Here is a 17917-nt window from a genome sequence, read left to right as displayed (position 1 = left end):
CCCCCCCCCCCCCCCCCTCTTATGCAGCAACCTCTAAAGAGGACCTTTAACGGAATTTGGAATAAATAGCACACCGACAACAATTGGTCTCTGCTTCTGCCAGGTCCTCAGTACTATAAGGTGTGCCTCACGGCAGCTGCCCCAACTTTTCTAATGTACTGAAATAGCATCACTTCAAACGTTTCCTCTAGCATTCGCCTATTTGACAATGACAGTGTAATCGCCCTATTAAAAACAACGCCGATGCTCGTGCCATACGGTCTCATCGTTTTCTCAACGAACACTGGTCTAAAGGGTAGTTGACATTTTTAAATATCCAAAAAAACACTGCCAATTCCTTGCATCGTCGACATTCTTACCTGAAATCTTACCAGTATCAGAAATCCAGTATTTAATGTGTGATAACGTGCCGATATGGCCACTGTGTGTATACCGCGAGTCATAACGTGAGCCGCTTTATAGGATTTTATTGGAAGAAACAAGTTTTATGCCAGTCCCATTTGCAGCAAACAGGTTGACACCGGGCCCAAACAGATTCATCCGTGTCCGATACACCCGGGGGCTGGACTTCAAGGTTTAAAGCGAAAAAAAAAAGTACGCCGAGCCCGAAAGTACGCCGCACAAAAGCACGCCGAATCAAATTTTAGAAATTCGGCTTTAACCGAAAAAGGTGAGTATTGCATGGCACGGAGGCCACAGCTGGCTTGCTGTTAGGTAGCAATGACCCTATCAAAGGTTGAAATTGACTACGTACGCTAGCCACGGACGTGGCGAGATGGCGGCACCTTTGGATTAAGCAGCGCAGTTTCGAGGCACTGCTCCACTACCATACACGCCCATGCACACCGCGAGGCTGGCAAGGCGCTGGTCGCTGTCATTACCCACCTTGTTGCATTCCTCCGCTGAATATATGGACACCGACGCGAAACTATGCATGAGTGTCACGAGACTGCTAAGCGGCAGTTGCGTCGCAGTGCGATGCGACCGTCGTCCTCAACCCAGTGCAACATTTGAACGCTACTACGACATCCCGCCTCTAGGAAGTCGAATTCCACTGCCGTTACTTTGGGTGATGGCGATAACATATCCTCGACAGATACGACCACTTACGCGTTAACCGTCGGTAAATCGAAAGCTCGAGCCGGCAAAAAGGCTGAGATAAACACATAAGTGATTTTTAAGCGCATTTAGGCGGCGCAATATGTCGCCGAAAAGAACCCCCCGAAAACTGGGTCCTAGCATAAAAACCGAAGAGAAAGTCCAACCCCAAGATATCGCGCTCTTACCGGAGAGACCGGTACTGTCAGAGCTCAAACAAGCTTAACTGGGTCCGGTCTGGCGCTCGCATCGGAGAGACCGCCGTTTTCCCGGATCCCGCACAGCGCTCATACCGGAGGTAGGTCCAACAGTGAGATAATTTTGTTACTGTTTCAAGCTGGGAGGTGAGACTTCTTCAGCCAGCTTGATCGATGCAGCGGTACTGACGAACAGCTTGCAACTCATAAGTGAAAAAAAAAAAAAAAAGAGAACGTAGGTCTTGGCCAGCAACATGAAAAAAATCGCTTATAAAGCACGCTGCGGGTCTAGTCGGCGATGCACTGCCCCTAGAACAGTAATTCAGCGCTACCTATTTCAGACGAGCACACCGACAGACATGAAATAGGTAACGCTGAATTACTTTTCAAGGCACACATGAGTAAATATGCTCGGGGATGACTCACAGTGGTGACCAACAAACAGGAAACAATAGCTCCTACAAAGACAAAACAGAACGATCGAACGAGGCAGGAAAAGGGCTGCAGTGCGACTAGAGCACGATGTAGCCACGACGAATGCAATATCTTTGCGGATAGTAAGAACTGTGACACACGAAGAATAAAGGACCACCAAGTAATAAATGGCAAATAAAAGTCCCTTCCGCATTAGTCCCGTCGCCTCCACGACGTATTCAGCTCTCCGACCAATCAGAGGGGACACCTGCTGTAAAGCGTAAAAGAGTGCAGCACGCCCCAGCTCTCACCGAAAGAAGGCGCATTCTCTCCGCTGCAACGCACGCGTACGGTACAAACAGGCTCCGCGCAACTACGTGACGCTAGCGAGGGCAGCGCAACAAACTGCCGCCTAGCAGAAGCATGCTGCCGATTATCGCGCGTTTGTCAACTACGCCGCAAGCTGGGCCGCAGACAGCCCCTGTTAGGGGAAATGAATCGGGGTGCGTTACACCCGAACGCAGCACGCCGGCAAGGAAACTTTTCTCGCGAAAGCACGTGTACCGTCATCACCAATTTAGCTGCATCTGCATGCTTCAGCTTCGCATCAGAAAACGAGCACTCCAAGTGAAAGACGGTAAATTCCGGCCCCGCTTGAACCTCTTCTCTTTAATGAGAGCTGATGGTGGAAGCACGAGGAGGCACTTGCATATTTTTGCATACATGAGCGCAATAAATGCAGAAAGTAGCCGATCGGACGGCTACGAAAGCGCTCAGAATGCGAGGCGAAATATTACTCGATACGCTGGCCACGCTACATGCCCACGGACGGCGGAATAGCGTACCACGTCACCAGCCGCTTTTCCCACCAATAACAGCCTTGTTCCTGAAAAAAATCTGCTACCGTGTGACGCTAATTACCTATCAGAATTTCACGCCGTCGCTGCTCCGCATGTGAAGCTGAATGATGCATTACGCCGTTAATTGAGCCGTACAGCTCGGTTGTTGCAAAGGATTACGAGTGTCCAGAGAGTGACAAAGCAGCCAGCATTGGGGAGATTATGGTATTCTGATACGTTTCTGCCGAAAACAGATGCGTATTAAAGATGCAGGACATTGGTGACACCGCCAGATAGCCCGCAAGATTCAGCACACTTGCAGTGCAATCGGCTAGGTACGACTGCAATTTCTACGCTTGGTGAAAAAAAAAGCGCCGTTACTCTAGACTAGCAAAATTAATGCCCCAGTGAGTGCTATGGTCCGCAATGGGCCACTTATTTTACAGCTCTTCTGCAACCCCCACCCTGAAGATTTATACCGGTACACCCTCCCTGCCCAGCATAAACTTAGAGAGGTCATTTCTCCCACGCTTCCGCCCATATCAGAGCCACTACTAACAAGGAGCTGCGACATAATATGCCACTCTCGCCTACATGACGCTACCTTGTCGAAACATCTCCGCCACGAAAGCTGACCTTGAGTTGCGGCGCAGAATGCGCAGACTGTGGCTCTTTTCCACAGCCATTTCTGCGCAGATGAGTGTGCCCCCACACCGGTGACGATGTTCATTTGAAAAAGCGCCTCAACTCGGCGCCATTCAATGCATTCTATTTTCCCTCACGCAAGTAGAGGCACAATAAACGGGACATTTGTGGTCCTATTTATTGGCGGCGGCAGCAGCAGGCGAGAAAGAGACGAGTTTCTTCACTTGAAACCTTTTATTCATCTTGGAATCCCAATAACGCAATCGTCCACATATATACACAAGCGATACTTGTTTCTGCAAATCGGGTCAACCAGGAGGGAGGAGAAGATAAAAACGCACAGTGAGAGAGCGACCGGGTGCCCCCTTCCCACCTAAGGGGCCGCCTACTAAAGAGCAAACAGACGCGCTCGTCGCAGCAGCCTCCCGTACAAGCTGCTCGTACACTTCGCCTTCTCCGGCTTCTGCGGACACACACGCGACAACGGCACAAAGAAAAGCAAACGCAGTCGTCCGTAAAAAAGACACGCACACAACAAAAAAAAGGGGGGGGGGACAGCATCGGACACAAGCGCCTCAACCCTAAACAAACCAAAAGAAACACCTCCCAGCGCCACCAATCACAGCGCGTGCTACCCTGTTATCAGAGGAGTTTATTTACAGCCAATCGCTTCTCTCACGCCGTTCGGCTAGCTCGCGACGTGGGCTGCGAGACACACGCGGCCGGCTTGCGTCGGGGCTGGCACCGGCGGTCGCTCATTTACACGGTTGCCTTCAATTAAACGGGGACCACAGCAGGCGCTGAAGTGTAAAGAAACTGAAAAGAAAGCGTCACCACCGCTGCCGCAGAACCTGGAGTCTAGCGAAAAGGCTGACGCCGTGGATTCCTCCCATAACCGCGGCACTCACTGCCTTCGCCGGCGTCCGCTGCCACCTATGCAGCGCTTCGTATTGCATGGCAGTGAACGGGAATTCGCCAAACAGAGCTCGTCCGCAGCCTGTCGGGGGCCGTGTGCTGTGCGATGTCAGTGCTTCCATACTTCACCAATCACCCAGAGATGAAATAAGGATTTAGAGACCGGGGACGTGAAGCGCATACGAGGACGCGGAGAGGCAAATCGAATTAGCCGGGACGTCGCTTGGTTATTGCCGCGCTTGACGGCGGCGCACTGGAAATCGATTGCAGCAATACGCCGATAGCTGTCACCAGGTCCCGGGAATGTTGGCCCGGCTATACGCAAACAGGTGCACGTGTTTATTGCGGAGGCAGTGGTGAGAAACTGCGCCGAGCAGATTCCCATACTGACCCTTCTTTATTCTCGGCAAAAACCAGAGCAGGCAAAGGAGACGTACCCCGTCGGCGTCCGAGCCCGCCGGAGCCCCGGCCGAGTGTCGGCCCGGAGCTGGATCGCGGCGCGCCCCACAGTGCGCATGCGCTGTTCGCCTCTCGCCCACCGCTCGCGCGGCTCGGCGCCCCTCTCTGCGAAGCTCGCCGGCACGGGTCCTGGCGAGAGCGGCGCAAGAAAATAGGCGTGGCTCGGATCTGCCATTGGCCCGGCAGAAGAGGGGGCGAAACCGCCTTGCCCAATGAGCGGCCCAGAAAGCCGGCTTCCTATCGCTTCCCCCCACCCTTTGCTATCTCAGCACGAGCACTAGTTCTCTAACCGTTGCCCAAGCTGAGACACCCAAGAAAATGAGATAGCCTTCATTTTATTATTCTCGCTTGGCGTCTGCCGCTCGGGAGAGTGGAGCGTGCCTGTGTCGCTGCTCGTTACTAGCCGGCTCGCCAAAACTTTTCTCCCCGCAGAGGAAAGAAAACTCCTCGACTCCTGAGCAACTGGGTCGAGAGAGCTGGACGGAGAAAGGGAATTAATCAGGAAAGCTGCGCAGATAATGAGCCCCATCATAATCAGCCGTCTTTACTGCTCGGCGCACTTTTCACGGCTGCTTTCGTCAGCGCCCGCGAATGTTTGTTTTTTGAAACGCGCGAAACCAGGGCTCGAACCTGCCGAGCAAATATCAGAGAACCAATCATGCAGATTATGTTAACCAAACCCTAGAACGCGCCACTACAACTGCCCTCCGTAGGACGCATGCATCCTCGCACTGGCCTCGAGTTACTACTCCCCGCAGCTTTAGAAAGGAACACCTGTCCACCATTCCTCCTGCGAGCTTCGGGCTCTCCATTTTAAATACCGCACTGATGCAGACGAAAGCGGACCTGTGACTGATTCAGTTTTGACTCTCGCGAAATGCGCGCGGCGAGAACTTTTCCGGCGGAGGAAAAAGCTTCTCGCGAAGCTTTGCGGAAGCAGTGGGCCGACGGTCCAGCAAAGAAAGAAGCCCGGCGCCATCGGGCGTCGCAGTGAGCGTCACGCTTAAGGGAGAGGGCGACAGTTTTACTCAAAAAGAACCAAACAATCGAGGTTATAAAACCCGAGTCAGCCTGCGCTGCTCGCGACGTGATCGGTGGCTGCTGCTGACGACGACACGAGTCACACGGGGAAATGTGCCACAGCTGCAGTCGTGCAAGATGAGGCAAAAACAGTGGCAGCCCGGCAAGCACTCTCGGAGCAGTCCCATCTTACACATCAGGACAGGCGTCGCACACCCGAGGAAAAGAACACAGGCGTGTCCACTACTGTCCGTGCGCCAGTTCCGATTTGAGCCGTCCCAACCTCGGCCACAGCTTTCGCGCCCTAACGGCGCAATTTCGCAAAGGGTCCAATCAAGCTGCTCTGCAATGGACAAAAGCTTTGGCCTCGAGATGGGACACGGGCTCGCGGTCCAGGAGGCCCCACACAACGAGGGATGAAGGGAGCTCGCTTTTTGCAGAAAAAAAAACAAAACAAAAAAGCACACAGTCTTCCAGTGGGATGGACCTCCGTCTTTTTCTTGGATGGCGGTGAAGAGGAACGCGAAAGACGCAGAAGCGGATCTCCTTGGTGGCCCCCCCCCAGGGGCCTGTCCCAAACAGCACGCAGGGTCAGCAGCACCACCTCTTCTTCAGCTGTCTTCTACCCATTTTCGCCGTCGCCAGCACGCACACAGAGAACAAACGCGCACACCGGTGTCCGTATTTGCCTTTCCCCCTTTCTTTTGTTGCTGGAAAAAGAAAGGGGGAAGAAGGAAACAGAGAGGGAGGGTCCCGCGCAACGTGCCTCTGTCTTTACAAAAAGCCGGCAGGCGACGACGACGCGATACTGGCGCTGCCCTGCGTTAGAGAAAAAGGGGGGGAGGGCAGGAGGAGAGGGGTCTCGCTCAAGGCGCTGCGCCTCTCTCGCACACACGGCGTCCTCAGAAACACTGCACAGGACCCGGAAATGATGCCGGCTAATGCCCAGAGGCTTTCAAGCACGCCGACATCTTCCCAGAGCCACGGAAAAACCAGCTAAAACGCGTATGCACTGCAGCAGGCCTCCAAACACCACTAACAGGATTAGCTACGACCGAGACGTGCTCAACGGTCTAAGGCACTGCTCTTGCCGCCACAATGACACTGTCCCTGCATAACTCGAGAAGGCTACTGAGCCCATACCGTCGTCCACAAGGGCTGGGGAAAGCTGGGCGAACGTGGGCCTCGTTAGCAAGGTGAGACCCCAGGCGGCGATGACGCAAAAACTGGCGTCGGGTTTAAGACAACAGTGACAGTGACGAAACCAATGCCCACGGCAACAGGTAGCTACAGGTATGCGAGCACCTGCAGCTACCTGCGGCAAGCGGGACACCACAAGGCACTGCCATATACACCAATCTGTCACGTGAACGTTGGCAGCTACGAGTAGGTGCCAACGTCCACGGGTAACTGGAGCTACAGGTAAACAAGAGACACTAGCGCAGCCCCGAAGCAAACAACAAAAGGCCCACGAAATCTCAACATGGAAAGTCACAACAGCATCAGAAAAAATAAAGAAAGCGCACTACTCGAGACTCAACAGAATGAGCATGAAAGCAGGCATTCACTCATTTGGGGCAAGAAAGCATGCACTTAACCCAGCAAAGAAAACAAGCGATAAGCACTGGGTGACATCTTTCTGGACAGACGTGTGTGCGAGAGCGGCGGCATGGGCAAGCACAACAGCAACAACACCACTAGACGCCCCCCCCCCCCCCCCCCCCCCTCATCAATAATATTAATAATAGTAGGGCATGCACTCTGTGGGGATGACTAGGCAGGTGCACACAGTGAGCAGCACAACAAGGCGCGAGAGAGATTCCGAGAAGTACCAGAGACCATGCTGAGGACCGACGGTCGAGGCGCACGCGTTCCTAGCTTTGGCGGGCATTGTGAGGGACCTGTAATGGATGTCGCCAGCGGAAAAGGCTATCAGAGCAGCGCAAGGAGCGCTCAACGCGTGCACGGCGGCTGAGGCTGGGCCACGTGCGTGGAGGTCAGACGGGAACGCGTCAGCTGCCGAGTCTGCGCGTCAGGTGCCATCATCCCACTGGCTGAACAGAAAGCAAGACATCCACACAGCGGGCGTTCTCACAAGGGGCAGAGAGAGAGCTTACAAAGAGCAGAGGCGAGCTTCATCCCGCGAGCCATCATCAACGATCGCCGCCGCCGCTGCCTCAGGCCCACGTCTCCAAATTGCAGAGCTATCGGAGGAGGAGGAAGAGGAAGGGGAGACAACAAAGCGTGGACGGTTAGTCCTCTCTCACGTGGGCCCTGAAGACAGGCGCGCGGCCACCGACTCTCAAAACCTCGCCTCAAACACAGCGTGCCTCCTTAAAATAACTTGGAGCGGGTAAACGGCAACGCACAAAGGAAAGCTTGTTAGCAGCGGGGGAAAAATAAAAAGCGGGGGGAGCTTGCGCGTGCTCGCCCGTTAATGGACGCCGGCCTCCGAGAAAAACCCGTAACCGAGGATTAACGCCGGAGTCGGTCGCCTCCCGTAATCCTCAGGGGCCCCTGTTATTGCCTCTCTTCTCCCGCGGAAACAAAAAGTAAAGGTTGTTTTCGCATGCGGAGGAGGAGGAGAAGCAGCAGCACACGCCGCTAATCCGCTTTCGGGACGCTGCCTTTGCGGAGTTGCACCGAATTGGCTGCGGCGCCGCTAAGCCGAGGGAGCTTTGCCGCAACAGGGCGCTCCTGATCGTCCTCTCTGTCGTCCGCCAACCCGGGCGTTTTCTTCTCGGCGGAAGGAGCGAGCACGCTGATCCGGCTGCCGTCCACATTAGCGTTCTCTTCAAAAGCGCCTTCTTCTCCCGAACAAGTGCCAGCTCGTCTCGCTCCAGCTTCTTGAAACTCTCATCATCCACTTGGAAGAAGCTCACGCCCCGAGCTAAGGTCCTGCTGTTACAGTGGCGCACGGCGACACCTTTGGCCGCGAGACCTGCATTTCAACGCGCCCCTCCCTACGGCGGCACAGCCCGGTGAGAAGTACGCATTCAGCTCATGCCTGAAAAGGAAACTCCACCCGCCCCGTCCTCGGGAGGCCTTCCAAATACTGGCATGGTGCACTACGGTAGCGGCGCCAAAAAGCAGCAGAAAACAAAAGCACAAAAGCCGGTGAATGTTCACACCGACTTGAAAGGTCCAGCGCTGTTTCAAGGCGAAACGAGCACCTTCCTTGCGAATTTACCCGTACGGGCTTCGACTATAACACGGAACAGACACATATCTCCGACTTATCAACACCGAATACTACGCTTGGTTCTATGGGGTCCTAGAACGACTAGCGCGACGCCGTAGTGGAGGTCAATTTCGACCGCGTGCACTGACATCGCACAGCACTTTCGTCCCCATCGAAGTGCGTCCTTGGGGTCACCGCTGTAAGCAGGAGACGCCACGCCTAGATACCCCAGCGCTTACACAGAATGAAAGGGAGAGCACACGTGAAGAAGGGGGTGTGCACGTACCTGCGATTGCACGTTGGCGCCCATGGCGTTCTGGTAGGAGTCTCCGCCGTTCATGCTCATGTTGTACATGGAGTCCTGCGGCGCGCCCGGCGGCGGAGGGCTGATCATGGGACCCTGCTGACCCTGCGTCGTCGGCACCATGCTGTAGGCTGACGCGCCGGCCGCTGCAGGGAGGGAAACAGAAAAGAGAGGAACGCATTGGCACCGGCGGCATCACGCACTACCAAGGCCAAGAAGCCCCCGATGGAGGCTGACCACTGCGATTCGCGCGACCTCAGCTTAATCGGGGAAACACATTATACGCGCCCAAAAAGCGTTCACGAGGCTCGAGAAGTTGCACGAAACCGCAGCCGATGCCGACAGGCAACTGCCGCGGTCCGCAATTAGAATGTTTCAGAGAGAGAGAGAGAGAGAGTCGAGAAGAAAATTAGCTCACGCACCAACAACCTTTTACTCTCGTCCCGCGTCCGTGCCTTTCCGAGGCCTCGCAAAGCATTAGCTTTGATTCGTAGCATTCACCAAATACAAGCACAGGCTCGCGAGTGCACAATTTATCTCTTAAGAAGGCTGCTTCGCACACGTACAAATTTCGCGAAAGCGGTTGACGCAAACTGTGGCGATTGTAATTACACGGTGCCCGCGTAGCAGGCGACGCTAGTTGGAACTTCCGCAACGGTACTACTACGGCTTATACTTCCCATCACATTAAAGGCTGAGAAGTGGTGTAGCAGCCGCAGGATCCAAGGAGGCGAGCAAACAAACAAAGGGCAAAAAGAGAACGGAGAGGGGGCGCCGACGGGATCGAGGGAGCCCTACTGCGACGCCTCCCCGTCCTTAGCGGCGTCTGTGGCAATACAAGGGAGGGCACTTTCCCTAGCCGGGAAGCCGGCCTCACTTTGAATGAGAAAGGCGCTAGGGAAAGCACTCGCCACGACTCCCTTCAGCCGGCATTGATTTGGCGGAGGCACCCCAGGCGAAAAGGCGCCGAAGGGCTAATGGAGCCGCGCGTCCCCCTCGTCCGACGAACCAAGAGACGCGAGCTCGCTCCGCTGTGTGCACTATACCGCCCCTTGCAAGAGGGAGAGCTCCCATCCAGGAGCCGCCTTTTCATTTTTGCTTAGCCGAGAGAAAGCGCTTGCGCCCACTGTGACGTCACTGCTATGTCGCATCCACACCGCTCCGAGGTACAGTACTCACGGATTGAAATAGGACATTCGGAGCGCGTGGCCGTCGCTTCATGGAGCGCCGCCCGTAGACGCTCATGGAACCAAGGTGGTGCATTGTGGTATGGCGCGAGAGGGAGAACATCTACAAAGCAGAATTGTTCCTTCCAGTAGCCAATGAGCCGGCCTGTGGCTTACCACATGCCTGCGTGGCACTGCAAGGCTAGCGCTCCGAATGTCCTATTTCAATCCGTGAGTACTGTACACGCGCCTTACATTTGAAGGGACGATGTCGGCACGAAGTAGAGACCTATCTGCGTTCTCATTGGTACACATGACTTCGCAATGCTAATTACCCCTACCCATTTTTTTTTTAAATCCGGCGGACTTTTTCTTCTTCTCCAGAGTTTATATCAGAACGCAAACAGTATTACTCACGGAAGAAATACTTTTTTTTCCCCGCTGACATATAAGGCAACCTCTGCGCTCAAAAGTCACGTATAGTTTATCTTTGTCGGGTTTCTAGAAAGGGCCGTTTAATGTAAGTAATGAAAGCGCAAATATTCATGCCTACAACAGTCGCCTTCATTTGCTGCTCGTGACACACTAGGAACTGTGATAGCAGGGAACGCTTCAGCAGAACAAAGTTTCCTGTTGCTGTGAAGGAAGAACTGACCGCGGCCGAAATCCAGAAGGAGGGCTTCCAGAACATCCCCACTTTTCGTGACGACTGTGCAAGATTTCGAGTTGACGGTGGTTTTTAACGGCTGCAATCGTTGTTACTGTCCTCACTTCACGAGTTAAAACACCTTAAGCATGCAACAGCTCTGATAAGATGACGACAGTCTATGAACAGAACAGTCTATGAATAGACGATGCTTGGCGAGGTAGTAGAGCCTCTCGGTCTGCACCAGGCATTCGTCTGAAGTAAGCGATCCTGGCTTCTGCACTTAGCCAATTCTCACTTGCGACCAATAGTAACTCGCACTCAATAGACCGCTAGATAATGACCTTTACAGGTTAAAAAGTAACTGAAAAAACAATAATGAATTGGGCGTTTGTTATCGGTTTTTTTTTTTTTTTTGGGGGGGGGGGGTTCGAACCGAGAACTCCAATCCCTAGTTTCGATGAACGCTCGCTTATTATGACCGAATGTGGAGCAAAATTTTGTACTACGGTTATGGTACTGGGTTTGACGTAAAACCAACAACCGTGGTCATACCACTCGGTTATAAAGAACGAGGAGGCGCCATCGAAACAATTGCGGGACACGTAAGCTCAGCCTTTAAGGGTATGACGCGGTTCCTCTTGCCCACGCAGACACAAGCTTGAGAGGCGACGCCAGTAACGTGGGTCTGCTGCGGGTGAGCAGGAAGACGAAGATCCAATACGTCGCTGGCGCGACAGGCGCCATCTATGGGAGCCTCTTGCAACAGTTACTTTCTGCTGCAACAGGAACGTCGACGCCAGCCTTTCTGCACAACGGGGATCGCGCACTCCCCGTCAGCGCGGAGGGCGGCTCCCAGCTCCGCCAAAGCAGAACCTAAAGCGGCAGCAAAAGCGGAACTGCTGCACACGGCCGGTGATCAACCAATGACAGCTCGCCCGGTCAAGCGGCGTACAATCAAAATTCCGCCTTCTGCGCTGCCCCGCGCAGACGGCTGAGTACGCGTCACCCTTCCAGCAGCGCGCACACCAATCAATGAAAACGGAAATCAGAGAGCAGCCGATGTTCTTGAAAGTGCGCAAAGGTTGCTTCAAGAACACAGCAAATGTCACGTTTATTACATGCGCTCCGGTAGCATCATAGCTACACGGTTGCATCTTTGTATAGGATCGAAGACGAGGATGCAGACCTACGCTGCCGTGAACGCCTCAATCGCAATCGGCATTATCGCGTACTTAAAAGCAGGCCGCTCGGAGCAATGGTCTCGACCAGGAGCACAGGAACGCGCCGAAGGGCTTCGAGAATGGCCTGACGAGGCCTGCTTTGAAGAAACAGCGGACTTGTTAAAGAAATAAGTTTTGTACGGCTACTTTGTGCCTTTAATAGGGCAAGCCCACTAACTACGAATGCAACACGCGTGACCATCACGTTCGCTTTATGTGGACTGGACTGTGCACGCAGGAGCGACAACACCACGTGGAGGGTAAGAACTGGCATTACGTTCAGGTAACTTCAGGTTTCAAAGGGAGCACAGTAAACTCAGTGATACGAAAGGAAGCTGCCGCTCGTCGCTTTCAGCCAAAAGTGTTATTTATAAAAAGCGACTGCCTCGTGAGCGCAGCGGACTGCCGCGCGCTGAAGACTTTCCTCGCAGCATGAGCGACGTCACGGGAGGAGGCCTCAGCCCATCACGGGAAAAAGGCGTTTCAATCTGTCAACAAAGCGCCGGAATCAATGCGCAGCATTGTTTTTCTGCCCCCTCGGTTGTTTTCATTAGTGCAGAGAGCGACAATACGGCGACGGGAGAAATAGATACAGGACCACCCTCCTAAACAACGTTTCGTCAACCTAGCAGAATTTTTAGGCGGCGCCACTATTTATTACTTTTCTGCCCCCTCCAGGACGGCCCAAACTCTGGCGCAGACACTGAAAAGCTTTCGCCAAAATTGGACGGCTCGTCTTGGAAGCGGAGGGCGAAGGGTGTCAAGCGTGTCGCCCACCCTTCTTTCCCGGCGCGAGAAAGAACCCCTGCTCAGGCGTCCCCCTCAAAAAAATTTATACGGGACATCGATCGCGATCAGGCCCGCCCTGAAGAAAAGCCCCGCAAGGTACTACATACACATTCCTGTGCGTGCGTCTCATGGGGGGGGGGGGGGGGGGGGGGGGGGGGGCACAAGTAACAGTTATCCTGCCCCTTTTTCGGTGTCCAGGTGGAGGAAAATCGGCACCAGAACCGAACAAAAAAAGACAAGAAAACGGGTGACATTGCGTAATGGACCGTCTTCGAAAAAGCCCAGCATCGAGCAGCACACGACCCCGCGCTTGATGAAATAAACGGACACAGGGTCCCTCTTCGGCAGCAGTTGGCGGAAAATCTCATCTTGGCTCTAACGCCGGCAAGCCGTAAAAACGTCAGCGCCGACAGAGGCCGGACAAGGAGGGCTGTGAAGACGGCATCAACGACAGCTCGGACCAGCAGCAGGGTCGGACAAACGAGCACCACTCAAATCAGCGTCCACCGGCAGCAGTGAGCGACCGAAGGGGATGGCTTTAAAGCAGAGCTCGCCAATTCGCGGTCCGGTCAAACAATGAAGCTGCGACAAAACTGCCGACTGCTGTGCACACACAGCGAGGCGCAAAGCAGACGGCGCAGACAAAGTACAAGCCGCCTCCCATCCCGTGATTGGTACGACGGAATCCCTCTTGGAGAAGACCGCCAAATGCCTGCGCGGGTGCCAAGGAACACGAGCGGCGCTGGTGTGGCCCCATTCACCCCGTCGAATGAAAACACACACACACGTGCTTCTAATCTGGCCAAGTGGATGGAGGACAGGCGGGGCGGACGAATGTCAAAATGTTTGACGTATTAATCCAAATAGCCGCGGGGCCTCCTCCGCACCCCACGAGGAGCAAAGACGAGCAACGGCCGCGGCGCATTCGATCGCCTCGGGCCATTTTTCTTGGCGGGTGGGGTGGGGGGAAGGAGCGGGTTGGGATGCAAATTGACACGGCTAATTCATGAGAGCGTGACGGGAAATGACGAGGTGGCGCAGTTTCCATGGGCCACGGGCGCACCTAGTGAGCCCACTCGCAACGAAGCGACTTCCTGGAGCCCCGAGGAATCGCCGGCTACCGAAATGCGCGCATAAAACCCAAGCTCCGCCCACAGCAAGTATCACTCCTGCTTGGCTCGGTGGACTTGGCGCTCGCACAGGGAAAGACAAAAATTAGAGAAACGTGCCGCTGCCCTCGTGGGCGCTAAGGCATGTTTCGCACCGAAGCCGAGGCCGCTTCAGAATTCTCCTGCGCTACAACAAAAGGCCTACTCTTGGCATCGGGTTAGCTGCCACAGCATCATCTCATAATAAGATAACGCCTTCGGACGACGGGCAAGCCGTCCTACAACGGCGGGTCAGCGGCAGCTGCGCGAGGCGGTTGTGGCAAGAAATTTGTTTGTGCCGCAGATGTCACTACTACCAGCAGCTGGGTTGTGGTCAACGATCCTCCAAAGTGATACTTCACATTTACCTATTCCATTGTTCATTATTAACGTCAAGAACAAAAGCAATATACTCACGCTGCATGGCCTGTCTGGCTCTTGATAGCCTACCAGAAACAAGTCACAGATTACATCTTTGCCGCAGTTGATAAGGAGCAGAGCTTTATCATGCGTGTCATTTGAGCGATTTGGTAAGGTATGTGCGGCTTTGCCGTTGGAGTGCACGTGATATACCAAGTCGGATGCAGAACATCTGCTGAGACCACCTCCACTTTGCTGAGTTTTCCTAATCCGAGCAGCTCTCAGCCACACAGCTGAGTCCTCCAGCTGCTTTGCGGACTTGCATTGTGTTTGCGGCTCTTTGCAGCATGTCCTGGAATTCACCATCCAACCCCTCAGTTCCTCCAAGAGCGGTGGTAGCTTTCCCATGGCCACGTTGAACAGGGTACGCCTGACCGCATTTCGCCTTGGACGATAGTGGCCGTGCGGTCAGAGTGCATTTCCCGCAGCAGGAGGAGGCAAGGTTTTAATATAAGGTCATGGGAGACGTTGTCGAAGGCCCCCTTGAGGTCCAGCACAAGAATTGCTCCACTCTGGGCAATCCACAATGCCTTCCTTACCTTGCAGCAATATGTCCTGGGTGGTCATACGATACCTGAACAATGTAGCGGGGAAGAATTGATTCAGCTTGAGGAAAGGATGGAGAACTACATGTTCGAACAGTTTGGCGATGCAGGAAGTCAAGGATACAGGTGAGAAATTTTGGAAGGAAAGAGGTTCGACGGGTTTGGGAATCCACCTAATAGTGGTGTGGCATCATTCTTGTTGAAGTGCTCCATTTCATCCAGGTTGCAGGGTAACTGGATGTCGCTGCCCCGGGAGCGAGTTTCGTTTGACACCCTGCAGGGCTCTCTACAATATCGGCGTATAGCGTTTGTAAGAGGATGTCGATTTGTTCTTTGTGAAGGGACCCATGTCTTGGATGTGCTCAGTGTGATATTCGGGTGCACAACAGAGTTTGTGCCAGCTGTTCTTAGCGAGGATGGCAGTGTGATCTTTGCGCGATTCTTAGTATTGGTTGTTTCGCGGTGTCTATCGCCGCATTGAGACCTTGTAGTTGCAGTATCCACTCCTGCAGGGAGTGCGCATTGATTCTATGTTCGGGGGTGCATTTTGGCACTACTTGAAGGCTGCACTGGTCGCTGCCCATGTTCTCCTGCTCCATGAGCAGTGAGTCAAACGTCAGGTTTCGTAAACACAGTGATATGAAGGAGGGTACAGGCAAGGGCTGGGAGTTGCCGTCTGGTACCCTTGGGCTGCATGCAAAAAAAAAAAGAAAGGCCATCCCTTGGTTCATCTACATGCACAGGTAGTTGTTTAGACACAGCGAACAGGGTCCAAAAGGGAAGAGAGACTCCCGCGTGCGACTCTCGAGCAAGCACAGGCCAACCATTTGCCATCGCTCTCCTTTGGGCCGCCGCCGCTCGCAAAGAAATGCAGGGGGCATGCAGGAAGAAACGGCGCCCTCCTGCTGTACGCGCGAAATTAATTTGATCACCTCCCCATCGTGACCAAACGCTGCTTAAAATGTGAGACCTGAAATGACTGCCACCGAAGCGGAATGTTCAGGAATAGCGCCGAACATTTGCAGGAGGTTGGAGTGACCAGAGAGTGATCCCCGCTGACATGTTGTCGACACTATGGTAGCATCTTAACAGGCAAGCACAACGCACCCACTCAAAGGTGCAAAAATCCATCTCGAGCCTATACAAATGCAATATAAAAGTGTTTAAAAAAAACTGAACTAACGATGCCTGTATGTCAAAAAGCGTCTCTCAAAGGTGCAGGCAACATTTCTTCTCCAAGTAACTGTTTATTAATACGGTTTGACTGAGAGTGATTATAAGCGCGAGTCAATCCTGTGTCTGCTTCGCCACGCTCATCGCAAGATGGTTTGACATGTTTCAGGAGCACACCTTCGACATACGCCATCGACCGGGATCGAAGACCGAGCACATTGACACAATGAGTCTCGTTGCAGATAAAGGCCAAGCAGGAACAGGTTTTAATAATTCAGAGCTTAGACGGAGAAATTCATCGTCACAAAAAAGTACTGCTGAAGGAGGGAGGACAAACAGAGGCAATTAGCAGTTGCTGTATGCAATTGCATTTGTTCCCTGGAATGCGGAGATATGTCTCTGAGCCCAATGCCTGATGTGCAAGGTGCCAATTGATGAGGAAACGGAACCCTCAATCAGCTGGGCAAGAAAGAAAAGAACCTAACAAAAATAATTCCACAAAGGGTGTCTTGTGAAGGCTTCAGCCCAAGTTACGGTCAGCTGGAAGGGATAGTAACCGACCAAAGAACATTTCCAAGATCTTTGCAAGGCCCGAAACCCTCGCATCATGGATCCATCATGACGATCACGGACAGAAACGATCAGTGGGAATAGCACATTACACTGAAAAGTGTCGAAACTGTCGTACAAGAGAAGCACTGGTAGCCGTGGGTACAACCCGAAATTCCCCGATGAAGCAGCATGACGCGAGGCAGAAGATAATGTCGCCTGGAAAGATCCACAACAAGTTGAGGCTCTTTGACATGTGTCACTGCAGTGGACACAATGAAGGAAGACCACAAAGACGCAGCCTCGCCACAAGGGAAGTTAAGCCAAACAACACATATGGAGTCGCTGCCCTGAAGGTGAATAGTTTGTTTTAAAAAAATGCAAAGACTTGGCACAGCCTTTGGATGAATGCTTATGGAGCTAGAATGGCTGAACGCTAGCCAGCATACGCTGGGAACCCTGGGCAAGATGACAAATGAGATGCAACGTGGGACTGCACTCATGCTCTCATATCAACCTTGGTTTATAGACACTAAATTTTTGCTTGTGTGCTTTGCTCTCTCAAATGATGTGATATTTGCCAACAACCACTAAACAATCTTTAACTGAATTTCTTTCACCAAATGAATGATCACATCTCGAAACAACTGGACCAAATATAAGCTCATTTCGTGCAGCAAGTAATTTGTACCTTTCAAAAGTACAAGGAATTTTTAAAACTTCTCCTGAACCATGTGGCAGTCAGGCAACACTGGCACGCTCCCGGATATAAATCAACAGTCAAGGCAGGTTCACACTGCGAAGTCTGAAACCTCCGGCGACGACTGTGGGCAATTAGTCACGGTTTCCCAAGCACTAGGAAAGCAGGCAAGGTGTGTAGCAAATCAAATCAAATCTCACATGCTTGCTGGGGACTGTGGTTAGTGAGCACAGGGTAGTGAGTTGTTCATTGTTCAGACTTGGGGTAGGGAGCAGTGAAGGGGGAAGTTAGGGGGGGGGGGGAGGCAACAAAGGCCTGTGTCCTTTTCCTTTCTGTCTAGTTTCTGACTTCACCACAATAGCCTTGTTACATAAACCGGACAGCGCGGCGCCGAGTCGGGAGCGGGGCCGAGTCGGGAGCGGGGCCGAGTCGGGCGCGGGGCGGAGTCGGGCTGGGCAAGGTCAGCTCAACTCGACTACTGCCTGT

The 17917-nt window shown here is 53.3% G+C and overlaps 1 pseudogene across 1 annotated transcript in view; it reads right to left on the bottom strand.

Annotated features, from left to right (window-relative positions):
• Positions 1-17917, bottom strand: part of LOC144116092 (homeobox protein extradenticle-like) — a 273763-nt pseudogene that overhangs the window by 70486 nt on the left and 185360 nt on the right. The window contains exon 8 of the transcript XR_013311725.1: positions 9055-9218. The product of XR_013311725.1 is annotated as a homeobox protein extradenticle-like (transcript). The remainder of the gene's footprint in view (positions 1-9054; positions 9219-17917) is intronic.

This window comes from Amblyomma americanum, chromosome 1 (assembly GCF_052857255.1).
Source record: "Amblyomma americanum isolate KBUSLIRL-KWMA chromosome 1, ASM5285725v1, whole genome shotgun sequence".
NCBI classification, from domain to species: Eukaryota; Metazoa; Arthropoda; class Arachnida; order Ixodida; family Ixodidae; genus Amblyomma; species Amblyomma americanum.
This window is presented reverse-complemented; position numbering and strand designations above follow the sequence as displayed.